The sequence below is a fragment of the Mustela nivalis genome (assembly GCF_964662115.1).
Source record: "Mustela nivalis genome assembly, chromosome: 18".
Taxonomy (NCBI): domain Eukaryota; kingdom Metazoa; phylum Chordata; class Mammalia; order Carnivora; family Mustelidae; genus Mustela; species Mustela nivalis.
In genome coordinates this window covers 5,974,645-5,987,340 of record NC_139037.1, presented here as the reverse complement: position 1 = coordinate 5,987,340, position 12,696 = coordinate 5,974,645, and the positions used below count along the sequence as shown (strand labels likewise).

Sequence of the window (12,696 nt, the reverse complement as noted above, 5' to 3'; positions counted from 1 at the left end):
CGCCCCGTGCCCTCCTAACCCCCCCGCCCCGGGTCGCTCGCGCTTTCGCGCGTCCGCTGAAGCCCGCGCGTCGCCGGAGCGCTCGCCTCACGGAGGAGCTCGGGGTAAGGACACGGCCGCCCACGCAGGGCTGAGAGCGACTTGACGTGGGGAGGGAAACGTCTAAAGACGCCTCAGTGGGAGGAGGCCCGAGTTCTGGCCCCTGGGAGCGGCCGGTGGCGAGTGTCGTCGCGCGTCGCCGGCCGGGTCGAGCCGCTGAGACCTGAGATGCTCGCCCCACCGTCCCGGCTGGACCGCGTCTGCCACGCGTTTGCATCGCGCACGGCGGCCTTCCCGGGCCCCGCACCACGGCCCGCGTCACCGTTCCTCTCAGGCTGAGGACACTGACGCTGGGGAAGGCTGCCGCGGGGGCCGGGGAGTCGGAGGCGGGGGGCGGGCGGACCCAGGCAGTCCGGGCTCGGGAAGTGCGGCGGAAGCCCCTGCTGGAGTCGCCCTCGCCTCGGCGCGGGAGCGCTCGGAGGAACGGCGCGGGACGGGCTCGCAGGCGGAGAACGGGCGGCCGCGCGTCCCGGAGGACCGGGAGGACAGGAGCCTGCGTGCTGCGCGGCCCACCCGAGGACGGGGTCCCCACGGTTCGCAGGACAGCCCCGGGCCGGGCGCCCCACGCGTGTTCTCGGCGCCGGCTGCCTCGCCTGCGTGGTTTTACCTACACCTCCTTACAGCTGCGGACGCCGTGGTGTTGTCGTCGTGCCCTTAGGGACCCTGAGCCCTTGGGAGGGAGGTTAAGGCACTTCACCTGCGTTTGCACAGCTGGTAAGTGTGAGAGTCCGGAAACTTGGTGGAGAAACACACACACACACACAGAAACACACACACACACACCCCAAACCAGACCGTGGCCCTGGCCTGGCAGGTTTTCCCCGTGGAGTCCATAAAGTCATTGTGATACGGTAAGTGGTTGGAGGAGCTCATTCACAGCCGCGTGTGAGGCAGTGCGCTGCGGCCGAGCCCAAAGACGCGCGACCTCCCTTTCCTGCAGCTGACCTCACTGGCCAGTGCCAGGGAAGAAGAAAAGGGATGATGTGAAAGAGTGACTCGTAGGGTTACTTTGGGTAAGGTCCAGGCTGGCTCCTGTCCCCACGATAGTGCTCGCTAGCGCTTAAAAGTTGAGAAAAACCTCTTCCACGAAGAGCTGGAGACAGGGTGTTCTGAGAAGAAGGGAGAGCGACCGGAAGGCCCTGGGATGAGAGCAAGACAAGAGTTGTCATCATTTTCCCAAGTGGGGACACTAGAGGTCCTCATGTTTGGGTTGAATCGTGTCCCTCCAAAATTCATCAGAGTTTTGTTGTGGAATGTGACCGTATTTGCAGGTAGGGCCCTTAAAGAAGGCAATAAGTTAAAACAAGGCCCTTAGTGTAGGTCCTCTTCCAGTCCGCTGGTGTCTGTGTAAGAAGAAATTGGACACACACAGACCCCATGGTTGCATGCATCCAGAGGGAACACTGCGAGGACATAGAAGGTGGCCATCTGCACACAACGAGAGTGGCCTCAGAAGAAATCAGTTCTGCTGACACCCTGAGCTTGAACTTCCCGCCTCCAGAGCTGTGAAAATAAAGTTTTGTTTAAGCCGCCCAGTCTGTACTGTCTCGTTATGGTAGCCTGAGCGAGCTAGCATACCACGTCATTAGTGACAGATAGCAATTACGGTAATAAGAGGCCTGTAAGGAAAGTATGGGGTTCATGAGAGGATATAGCAAAGGCACCTAAACCTTTCTGGCCTGGAAAACGGAGGGACTCTTAAAAGTGTTGACATTGTAGTTGAGATCTGAAAGGGGACGATTTAGCCTGGGGAATAGCCTTCCAATCAATCTTCGTTTTGTGCTACCATCACTCTCATACATACATGGGACGCATTTGTAGGAGTTCTGATAATTCTCCATCTTGTCCATGTTTCCTTAGTGGCCTCTCTTGGGGTTCTAGGTTCCAGGACCCCTGGAGATGAATGTACATGCCTTGGAAATGCCAACAAAAGCTGGGATGAGGAGAGGCTTGTTTTGTCCTCCCATGACTTTGTTAGAGATAATGTAGTTTCCCCTTCTTGACACAGGTGCTGCCATAAGGTAACTAAAGTTTAGATGTCAGGTGTGTGCGAGCCCTTTGAGGTGTGTTTGAACCCTTTGATCTCAGTACAGTGCCCTTTTGCATGTTTCTTACCTTTATGAAATCTGTACATTAAGGTCTGGATTTTTCAGAGAATAACTGTGCAGCTGCTGTGACTTGTTCTCTGCCCAATCCCTGTTGTCAGTAAGTTACCCTGAATAAAACTCTTTGTAAACTGTGTGGAGTGACCTGCTTCATTTTCCAGTCTTAAAGTGCCTTCTCAATGTGGGGGATACTTTATTGTCTGTGCTTTACTTTCTAACATTTCAACCTACAAAATTGAAATTTTGTACCTACTAAACAGTAATTCCCCATTTCTTCCTTCTCTGTAACTACTATTCTATTTTTTATCTCTGAATTTGACTTCTGTTTAGAATTTTGAAAGATGTTCTGTGGGAGCAGATGTGAAGACGTGATCCAACCTGCTCTCTGCGTCCAGGAAACAGTGCCTGACTATGAACTAGATCTTGAAGGATGAGCACATGTCTTGTCAAATTAAGAGGAAAACAGTTCCTGGCAGAAATAAGAGCATCTGTACATCAGCTAAGGATATGCCACATGGTCCCCTCGTTACCAGTCTACTCACAGACTGGATTCAGATTCCTTTTTTGAGACATTGCCTTCCTCATGTCACTCTCCAACTCCAAAATTTATATTAACTTACTGTCCAAGAGATAAAAGTCAAATTTCTTCAACCTGACCCTCAAACTTCTACATTTTTATTTGACAATGAAATTACTTATAATTAAAACTAGTCACCAAAGACTCTTCCCACCCATCAAAATGTAATAAATGAGAAGTGACTTAAGAGTATTAATGTAATTTCAACTTTGGATTAAATCACCTGACTGGAAAGAAAACTCCTTGAATGCTCTATGCTACTAGATTATAGGATACAGAGAATAAGTTTCACACTCAGTGTGTTGACCTGTTTTATTTACAAAGTCAAGGTAATGGCATTTTGGGGGAAGAGATACTTCTGTAGGTCTCCACACAATTCTGGATCTGTTCATAATGGAATTTGTTGGAAGTGTGAAAAACTTTCCAGTTCTTCCAGTTATATCAAGAAAAGGTCCCCTGAGTCCCTTCACTCTTGAAGCAGATCTTACCTAAGGCAGTGCAGCCCAATACAGTATCCTAGTTACATATAGCTGCTGAGCACTCGAAATGTGGCTATTGTGACTGAATATTTTAGTTAAATTTAAGAACGAGCAGTGTAAAATATTTTCTCATTATACACATTTTAGGTTTGGAAGGATTGCATTTCACTTTAACCTTTGAAAATTTAGAGTCCAAGGTGAGGTGAGCTCTACGTGTAAAATACATGGTACGGAGTCACCTGGGTGGCTCAGTGGGTTAAAGCCTCTACCTTTGGCTCAGGTCATGATCCCTGGGTCCCGGGATCGAGCCCTGCATTGGGCTCTCTGCTTGGCAGTGAGCCTGCTTCCCTTCCTCTTTCTCTGCCTGCCTCTCTACCTCCTTGTGATCTCTGTCAAATAAATAAATAAAATCTTAAAAAAAAAAAAAAAGTTTAAAAAAATACATGATACATGGTACATCTCAAAGACTTGGAACAACAAAAAGTAAAATATCTCAATGTTTTTTCATATCGAAGACATGGTGAAATAATGGCTCATGTATTTAAATCTAGCATGAAAATTTTATCTTTTTAAAATGAGGCTGTGGTAAAACTTAAAATTACATATATGGCTCATATTTCTTCCTATTAGTTTTTCTTTTGCAATTATCAAAAATTGGTAATGGTTTATTAAAGGGATTTATTAGAAGGATACTGGGTAGTTTCTAGAAGTAAGGGTCTAAGAACAAGGCCAAGTTGAAAGGTCAGAAACCAGGGCAACCCAAGGATCTCAGAAGTAGGAGTTAACTTAGTGTCCCTGCAATAATGATAAACACCAACTGATTTCTCTGCTCTAAGAACACTGAGGTTTTCAAAGTCTAAGAGTGAGTCAAGACCTAATTATGGTTCTTGTAGGACTATGCAAAATGGGGGGAGGGTAATTCTTTAAAGGGAAACTGGGTGCTGTAAACCAAAGAAGAGATAATGTCTGTAATAGCCAAAATAGCAGTGTCAAGTACAAATACCCATTTGTGGCAAGAAGGAAGGGAGTTCGTTGACATAGCCCTGAAGGACATATAGTTGGTAGAGCCTCAGTTGGGAAACTCACATCCAGCATCAACTCTACCCTTCCTTTTACTGCTCACCTGGCTCATTTGATAAGCTAGTGTTTACTGGCTGCCTTTTCTATGCAAATTGTGACTAGGTCAGTCCCCTAAAAAATCCGGTTAGTGTAATACATCCTTTCTGCTCTTACATTTAGTTACTTACCAAGTCCTCTTAACACTTACTTGTTTGTGGTTATCTTGGTTAAATTAGAACTTAGTGCTGAAAGTTGCCTTGCCGGACATCTAGGTAAATAGTTCCTAAACATTGGTTAGATGTGGTTATGACAGAATTATCAGGAAAAAACACATCAAAACCCCCAATTCATCCTTATTACTGGATGATTCTGAGGATCAGTCAGGATTTGGATACTGCTGAATTAGGTGAATCTTCTAATTGTGTATACCAAATTACATCAACTCAGAATTCCAGGTCTGTGAACTTTCCATTTCGCTTTTTTATTGTGCTATTCATCCTTTCTTTTCCATTGTCACAAGCCTATCCTTGAACTTAATGAGTGAGTCTTCCTAATGATTGTGGATAGCCATAGACTCCTGTTTTTTATACCCCCTGTCTTTTTCATTCTTTAACAAATATTTTTGAGCATCTGTTTTGTTCTTGGCCCTTTAATAGGTGCTAGGGGAACTGCTCCTCCCCTGAAGATATGCCACAGACAACATTCAGGTCCTAAAGACTAAGAGATAAGAGTTATGGCAGGAAACCTAATCTGGATTTGAGAAGCCTGGAGAGCCTTCCTTGAGGGAGTGACATTTAAGCTGAGACCAGAAAGGGAAAGGACTGAGAGGACAAAGGAGGGTTTCAGTGAGGTAGAAAGCAGTTTGAATGATACCTATGGTATAAGTGACAAGTCTGGAGAGACAAGGTAGGGCCAGATCTCTAAATGCCGCATGTTAAGTCAGTAGGATTTCCAAAGACACCGAAGCTACTGAATAGTTTTAAAGAGGAGAAAGACACTTTAAAATTGTATGATAGAATTATGTCATTTTTGAGGTCACTCTGGTTGAAAGTGGAGTAGGGAAATGGAGAAAGGAAAAACAAAAGTCATCTCAAAAATTCTTTTAGATACTAACATCTTTTAGATTAAATTTTTTTTTTAAACTAGTTAATCCTATTACGAGATAAAATCCAGACTAATAGTCACGGCTTCCAATACCTCTAGCCTTATTCCCCAACCCTGTCTTGTATACCTCAATTTACTGTCCTTTAGCTAAACTGATCTAGACAGTGTGCCTCCAAACATTCCACATGTACCTGTGCCCCCATGTAAACATTCCTACTGTCTTCTTTTTCTGGAACGATGCCTAGAATAATGTTGTCTTTCAGCATCACTCAGAACCCAATTCAGATTTTGCCTTCCTCTTACATCAACTGAAAATGATCATTTCCGTTTTCATTCCAAATGCTGATAGGGCTGTTGTATAGTTTCAGGGTTTAGTTTTATACTATCTTTTTTTGTTACCTAACATGACTGCAGGTGCAGGAGGACAGTTCTAAGTTTTATAGTTATCTGAATCTTTCATAGCTTCAGGCAGTTAAATACTTAATTCTTATTGAGTGGATATGTGAAAACTGCTGTTTAAAATGGGTGACACAACATCTTTAAAATTATTCACATTCTTTAATAACATGTAAGCTCCAGAACACCTAATCAGTTCTATCTAGCTGAATTGATATTTAAATTTTTTTTTCATTTTACAAAACAAAACAATAATGAAAGGCCAGAGATGTGGTAATGAAACCAGCTTATTTTCCTGTACTAACTCTATTCAAAATACTCTATTTAGTCAAAAGATATATCTTTGGACTTTCCATGGAAGTTTCCAAAGAAGCTAGTTGCCATGGGGATTATGAAAAGGAAAAAAATTAAAAATATGACCAGTTTATACAAATGAAGCCACTATGTCCAAACCTGAAAGAACCTTTTGAAGGATGGAGGAAGTCCTTAGAAAGAAAAAGAATGCGGAAATCGAGTATTAAGGGAACATGTAGGATTGTGGAAGTCAAGCTACAGTTAAGATGGATGGATGCTTATTTTCCCCAAGGGGAAATTGTGTGCTAATAATGAGGAGGAACAAAAGAAAAGTCTTAAAGCAGAGAGCTGTAGAGACTAAATAGTCTTCTTTTTTACCCCTGGTAAGTTCTTTTTATTCATAAAAAAGGAGAGATCAGGTTATAGAAGTCAAAGCCAGTAGTTGAAAAGAAGGCTGTTGAGAATTTGAACCAAACCATTTGCGCTGGGAAAAACAAACAAACAAACAAACAAAAAACAATCCTCCTTAAATAAACTTAATGTTTTTTGAATTGTTAGGAAAGATGTGTTTTTGATAGTAAGAAGGCATTACAAAGTGTTATAATCTCTTTCCTTTGTGGGAATGCCTGCCTGTTTCTTTGTTTTGTTTTTCTCCAGTTCTCAAGAAGGTTTGACCATTACCTACTACCAACATTGGGTGGCAGCCTAAATTGCAACCCCTTAGGAAGTGAAGTCATCCTTGGCGTTGGGTTCTGTAAATTTCACCTTACAAATGACAACTTTGCACAGATATTTTTGTTTCTATCTCTATATACAAACTTTATTGTGCATAATGTACCTATTATTACTATCACATGGCTTAATTTTTTTTAATTTTTAATTTTTTATAAACATATATTTTTATCTCCAGGGGTACAGGTCTGTGAATCGTCAAGTTTACACACTTCACAGCACTCACCAAAGCACATACCCTCCCCAATGTCCAGATATTTTTAAATGAAGTGTTGAGTGAAATTTTCTTCTTCTTTCTGACAAGGATGTGTGTGAGACAGAGAGCAAGAGAATACAACAAAGCTAAGAAAATATCTAGTGACCAGATGTCTGGAAGAAAACCCTCACTTCCATTAAGCCATTTTTGCTCTTGCACATCTACTCTCAACAGCTCAAAAGCCACCGAGCCCTCTTAACTCTGAGCGGATCAAATGAGGTAACATGTCAAAACACCTTGCCAAATGGAAAAAGCTGTGTAGTTGTGAAGGATGGTTATTACAGCATGAAGGAAGGTTGCTTTTCTAGCACTTTTATTGGCATGGTTGCTTTTTAAATGGAGTAGACTCTGTGAATTAGCAAACACAAACCCAAATTGATAAAAAATATTGGACATCTTTAAAGTTCACTTAAACCTGAATCTAAGATTGTCTCATACTTCTGGGCTGGCAGGAATTAACTAAATATTTATTACTGTCCTCCTGGCTCAAACTTTCGTGCAAAGGTTCAGGGTCTTGAATCTGTTGAAGCATAAGTGAAACTTCCTCTCGTCACTGATCATTAGATCTCTCTGGATAATTTGGAGATGGCCATTGTTCAGCCAGCTTGGTCATTTTAGATTCTGCTCCTCAACTGTTTATAGTGCATCCTTGGTGTTCAAGAATCTTTGAAAGGACTGGGGGTCAAGTGTTAACCTCTTTGGGTGTACCTCACGGGTCCTTCCTTGCCTTTCCAGATACTGCATCTCACTGGGCCTTCTGAATCCTGACCTCTTTCCAATACTGAGAAAGCTTTAACTCTTCCCATTGCTGTCCTAGAAGGTACTCTGGCTATCCCGTCTGCCTATAGGGCACATAGGTATACCTCTTCAGTCAATGTAGGCTTTGACAAAAGTCAGGAAGAGCTGTAGAAAACACACAACTTCTGCTCTGTGCCATATGAGATTGTAAGGGCTTGGTTGCCTTCTTGGAACTACTGAGGTGTGTGTAGAGCAAAACAGAAACCAAAAACTCAAAAAATTGTTCATCTCCTTTGGCAAAACAAAGACTTTCTCTTGACTTCAGCAGGGCAGAATTTTGGTGAGTGCATTCCTGATTGAATGTGTCCTGTCTGGGTGAACAGAGCACACATTATCTTCTTGATTTCTTGATTCTACATAGATTAGAGAAATGTTTTCCTTTTTTCATCCAGCTGCAATAATTCCAGTATAACATAAAAAGGAAAACACTTCCTCATTAACTCTAAAAAGCAATAATTTTAAAAGTTTATAATTTACACTTGTTGATAAATAACCTCCCATATCATTAGTGAGCATCGCTTCTCTAGGTTGGTTATCATATTTGGATTTTTTTATAGTAACATTCAACCTACAAAGAAGCTAAGTTGCTTTCTTTTGTGCTGCTTATGGGATTGGCATTAGGAATGATTAAGTTTATTGATTAATCTAATCAGAAATCAATTGCTATAGGGACCCTTCTGGTGGCTCAGTCAGTTAAGCCTCTGAGGGGTCATGATTTCAGGGTATGAGATCAAGCCTCACATGGGGCTCTGAACTCAGTAGGGAGTCTGCTTGAGATTCTCTCCTTCCCTCCATCCCTCCCCACAAAGCTCTCTCTCTCTCACTCTTTTCTTTCTTTAAGATAAATAAATAAATCTTAGAAAGAAAGAATGAAAGGAAGGAAGGAAGGAAAGGAAAGAGAAAGGAAGAAAGAGAAAAAAAGAAAGGAAGGAAGGAAGGAAGGAACCGGGGCACCTGGTTGGCTCAGTCAATTAAGCAACTGACTCTTGGTTTTGATTGGGTCATGATCTCGGGCTCCTGAGATTGGGCCCCACCTTGGGCTCTGAGCTGAGCGTGGAGTCTGCCTGTCCCTCCCTTTGCTCCTCCCCCATTTCTGTCTCTCTCTCTCTGGAGTAAATGAATAAAATTGTTAAAAATGGGCGCTTGGTGGCTTAGTGGGTTATGCCTCCACCTTCAGCTCAGGTCATGATCTCAGAGTCCTGGAATCGAGGCCTGCATCGGGCTCTCTACTTGGTGGGGAGCCTGCTTCCCCATCTCTCTCTGCCTGCCTCTCTGCCTACTTATCAGGTAAATAAATAAATAAGTCTTTAAAAAACAAAATAAATCTTTAACAAAATTAATTGCTGTGAATTGAGTATATAGCTGTTTGGAATTTAGTAGATATATTTTAAGGATACAAAATAATTAAAATTTTTTTGTTATGGAAAACTTCATAAATACTCAAAAGTACAAAAAGGAGTCTACTATTCATAAACTCACCAACCAGCTTTATTATCAACTCTTGCCCAATCTTCTTTTAAATATGATTTCCTTCTCTCCATCCCTCTTTCAATTATTTTGAAGCAAATCCTAGGCATCATATATAATTTATCTGTAAAAATTTCAGTAGGTATCCCTAAATGGTAAAAACTTCAAAAAACAAAAACAAAAACAAACCCCACAGCATAATCACAGTGCCATCATCACACTTACAAGTTAAACAGCAATGAAAGAACACTTTATTCTTATTTTCATCATTTATCTTTTTTTTTCATAACATTTAATATTAAATCTATGTCAACAGTATATATCTAAATGTATTAACATATCATGAAAGATATCCAGGATATGTTGCCAAGTGAAAAAGCAAGTCATAGAATAATTTTTGTGACATGGCTCAATTTGTACTTTAAAAATTATAGATAACCTATCTTTTTGTTTAAACATGTAAATGGATTAGAAACATACCTCAAGCCAAGAACTGTTGCTACTTTTTAAAGTAAGAATAATCAGAGTTAGCATTGGGGATGGGAAAAGGACTCTCACTTCTAAAGTGTTCAGTAGTTTTTATTTTTTTAAAAAACTTATATTACTTCTGGAACTAAATTTTCAAAAAAATTTATGAAAGGAAGAATTTAAAAATAAATTATGCCAATATGTAAAATGAGAGACATTCTTAGGTCAGGATGTCCTGTCCAGATACTCTCAGTGGAATAATTTTACTCCTGGATTAATAAGAGGAGTAGTTACAATGCATGTATAATGTGCCTGGCTCTGTGCCAGGCACGGTCGACCGGCACCTCTGGTCTGATTACTTATTTCTCACCATAACCCTTTGAGGTGAGTCTTTCCTTTTCACAGATAAGGAAACACAATGTAGAGCGGTTAAATAACCCAATAGTTTGGAAGAGGCTGAGCAGACTTGGAACTGAGGTCCTGGGGTTCCTTGCCCACACTTGAATCACTTCAGTGATTAAATTTCCCTTGGTTCTGAAGTTCTCAACTCTTCTATAATGAATTTTGTTATTTCAGTTTGTACTGGTTTGACTCTTTCATTTTGAAATTTCCGTATCAGCCTCAACTACTCTATTTTACTATGACTTCAATGGCTCAGACAAGACAGAAGGGTAATTCTCTCATTTCTCCTCTCATCCGTAGACTCTGACTGGCCTGAAGGACTAAGGGGGGGAAAGGATCTGAAAGGAACATCATGCTTTCCTGAGCAAAGAAACATTTAAATAACAGGCAAATGGTTCTTGTCACTAGTGGCTTTCTATGCAGTTCTCCAGCTGCCTATCTTTGCTTTCAGTAGAAAAATGTCATAAAACTCTTCTTACCTTATCTATTCCATAAACAGGACAAAGAGATTAGAATTGTGTACGAATAGACGTGCCCAACACTTTTGAGTATTTTTGAGATATATAATATATATACAATATATAATGCGATATATTCCAAATGATAGATGTAAACAAGCTGTAACTATCCTTTTAAAAAAGTTATGGATAAGTTCTTGCATACTATAGTAGCAAATTTACTTTTCACAGTTTGACCAACAATGCTTTAGGATTGTTTTTGGTCTTTTTTTTTTTAAATTTGGTTAGGAATAACAAATTTATTATTTAACATAAAAAGAATGCAATAGGAAAGCAAATTTGTCTACAAAACAAATACCTCCATACATACAAACACCATGATACATGAATTATTTTTGTATTCACGTTATTATATCCCTTATCTGTTGCAGATGATTGAGATATTACTGTGTGCCCAAAAGAAGTCTCTAACCCAATGAAATTTGATCCTTACAAAATTCTGCTGAAATTATTCAAGTGATTATTTAAGAAGATGAGTAGTTTGAAGTTTTCTCTCCTTTGCACTGCTTTGCTCTGCCATTCCATCAAGGATCATCGTTGCTCCACAGGCTGGGTTGAGAAAATGCCACTGACAAGACAGGAGTCTTCCAGAACTTAGACCACTTGATGTCCCTCTTTACTCACAGTGAAACAGTGTAGCATGTAGGAACTTCACTGACCATGGGAAGATACTGTCCAATGCTGCTTGTATTATTAAAATAAGATTTCAGCTTTTAGTCACTTAGATTTAAAATTTTGCCCTTCAGACAAGCTGAATGGTAGGTCACTTTGATGGATAGTTCACACTGTTTAGAGAAATAAATTTAATATTGCATATTATTGCATATTGTAAATATACAGCTCCACTCTGTGTCTCTGTGTCTAGAGCCCTCAAAGAGGATATTTGTGGAATCTCAAAAATACTCATAATTATGTTTGGTGAGATGGTTTAAAGTAATTCAATTCTAACTCTTTTAGAAGGCTTAGACAGAAGAGAGACTTTTTGCTCTGAAGCGGGCAGAATTTTCTACTGCCTAATGTCCAGAAATATTGTAGCATACTTTGGGAGACCTTTAGTCAATTTAGAGGTCATGTTGTAGGAAACCCTACTGCGTAGGTGGCCTCCTAAATTGATCTCATGCCAGTGTTTGGGGCAATTGATGAACTTAGCCTAATAAACTGCAATCTTATTCCTCCAAGGAGTTTTATTTTTCCTGTGACTTACATACCATTGTTGGCTTTTTAGTTATTTCTTCCTCTGGATCATCTTGCAGTTAGTAGAGGGTCCAGACACACGTGTTTGGCCATGTATGATACATATAACTTTAATATAGATAATTTGGCAGAGGAGGATGTCTGTAAGGTCAAGACTTTCTTGACATTTTAAGTGCTAGATCTGGAAGTTTTCTACCCAACTTTCTGTTTAATTCATTGGGAAATTGGCTCTGGCAAGGTGAAACAATCATGACAATTCCAGGACTAGAGAGGTTGTAGTGCACTACGGTTGAGTGTTTTGGCTCTGATGTCACAGGGTCTGGGTTTGAATTCTCCTCCTGCCACTTGTGAGCTGTGTGACCTTGTGCAATTTATATCACCTCTCTGTGCCTCAGTTTCCACATCTGAAAATGGGATGATCATAATACATAGTTTATAGGGCTACTATGAGGATTAAATAAATGAACACGAATTCAACACATAGCATAGTGCCTGGTATATAGTGAGTACTGAATAAATGCTATTAGATTTAGAACTCACATCTCCTGCCTCTCAGTTGATGGCTTTATAGTTGTACCACATTGCTTCTCCTGATATCCCTTAAAGATAGTAAATTTTTAAAAAGATTTTATTTATTTATTTGACAGAGATCACAGTAGACAGAGAGGCAGGCAGAGCAAGAGAGGAGGAAGGAAGCAGGCTCCCTGCCAGGTAGAGAGACTGACGCGGGACTCGATCCCAGGACCCT

The 12,696-nt window shown here is 40.8% G+C and overlaps 1 long non-coding RNA gene across 1 annotated transcript; it reads left to right on the top strand.

Annotated features, from left to right (window-relative positions):
• The first annotated feature begins 1 nt into the window (after position 1).
• Positions 2-1,631, top strand: LOC309853667. The gene is made up of 3 exons (XR_014305862.1): positions 2-104; positions 723-813; positions 1,432-1,631. It is a non-coding gene; the product is annotated as an uncharacterized lncRNA (long non-coding RNA).
• The last annotated feature ends 11,065 nt before the right edge of the window (positions 1,632-12,696 follow it).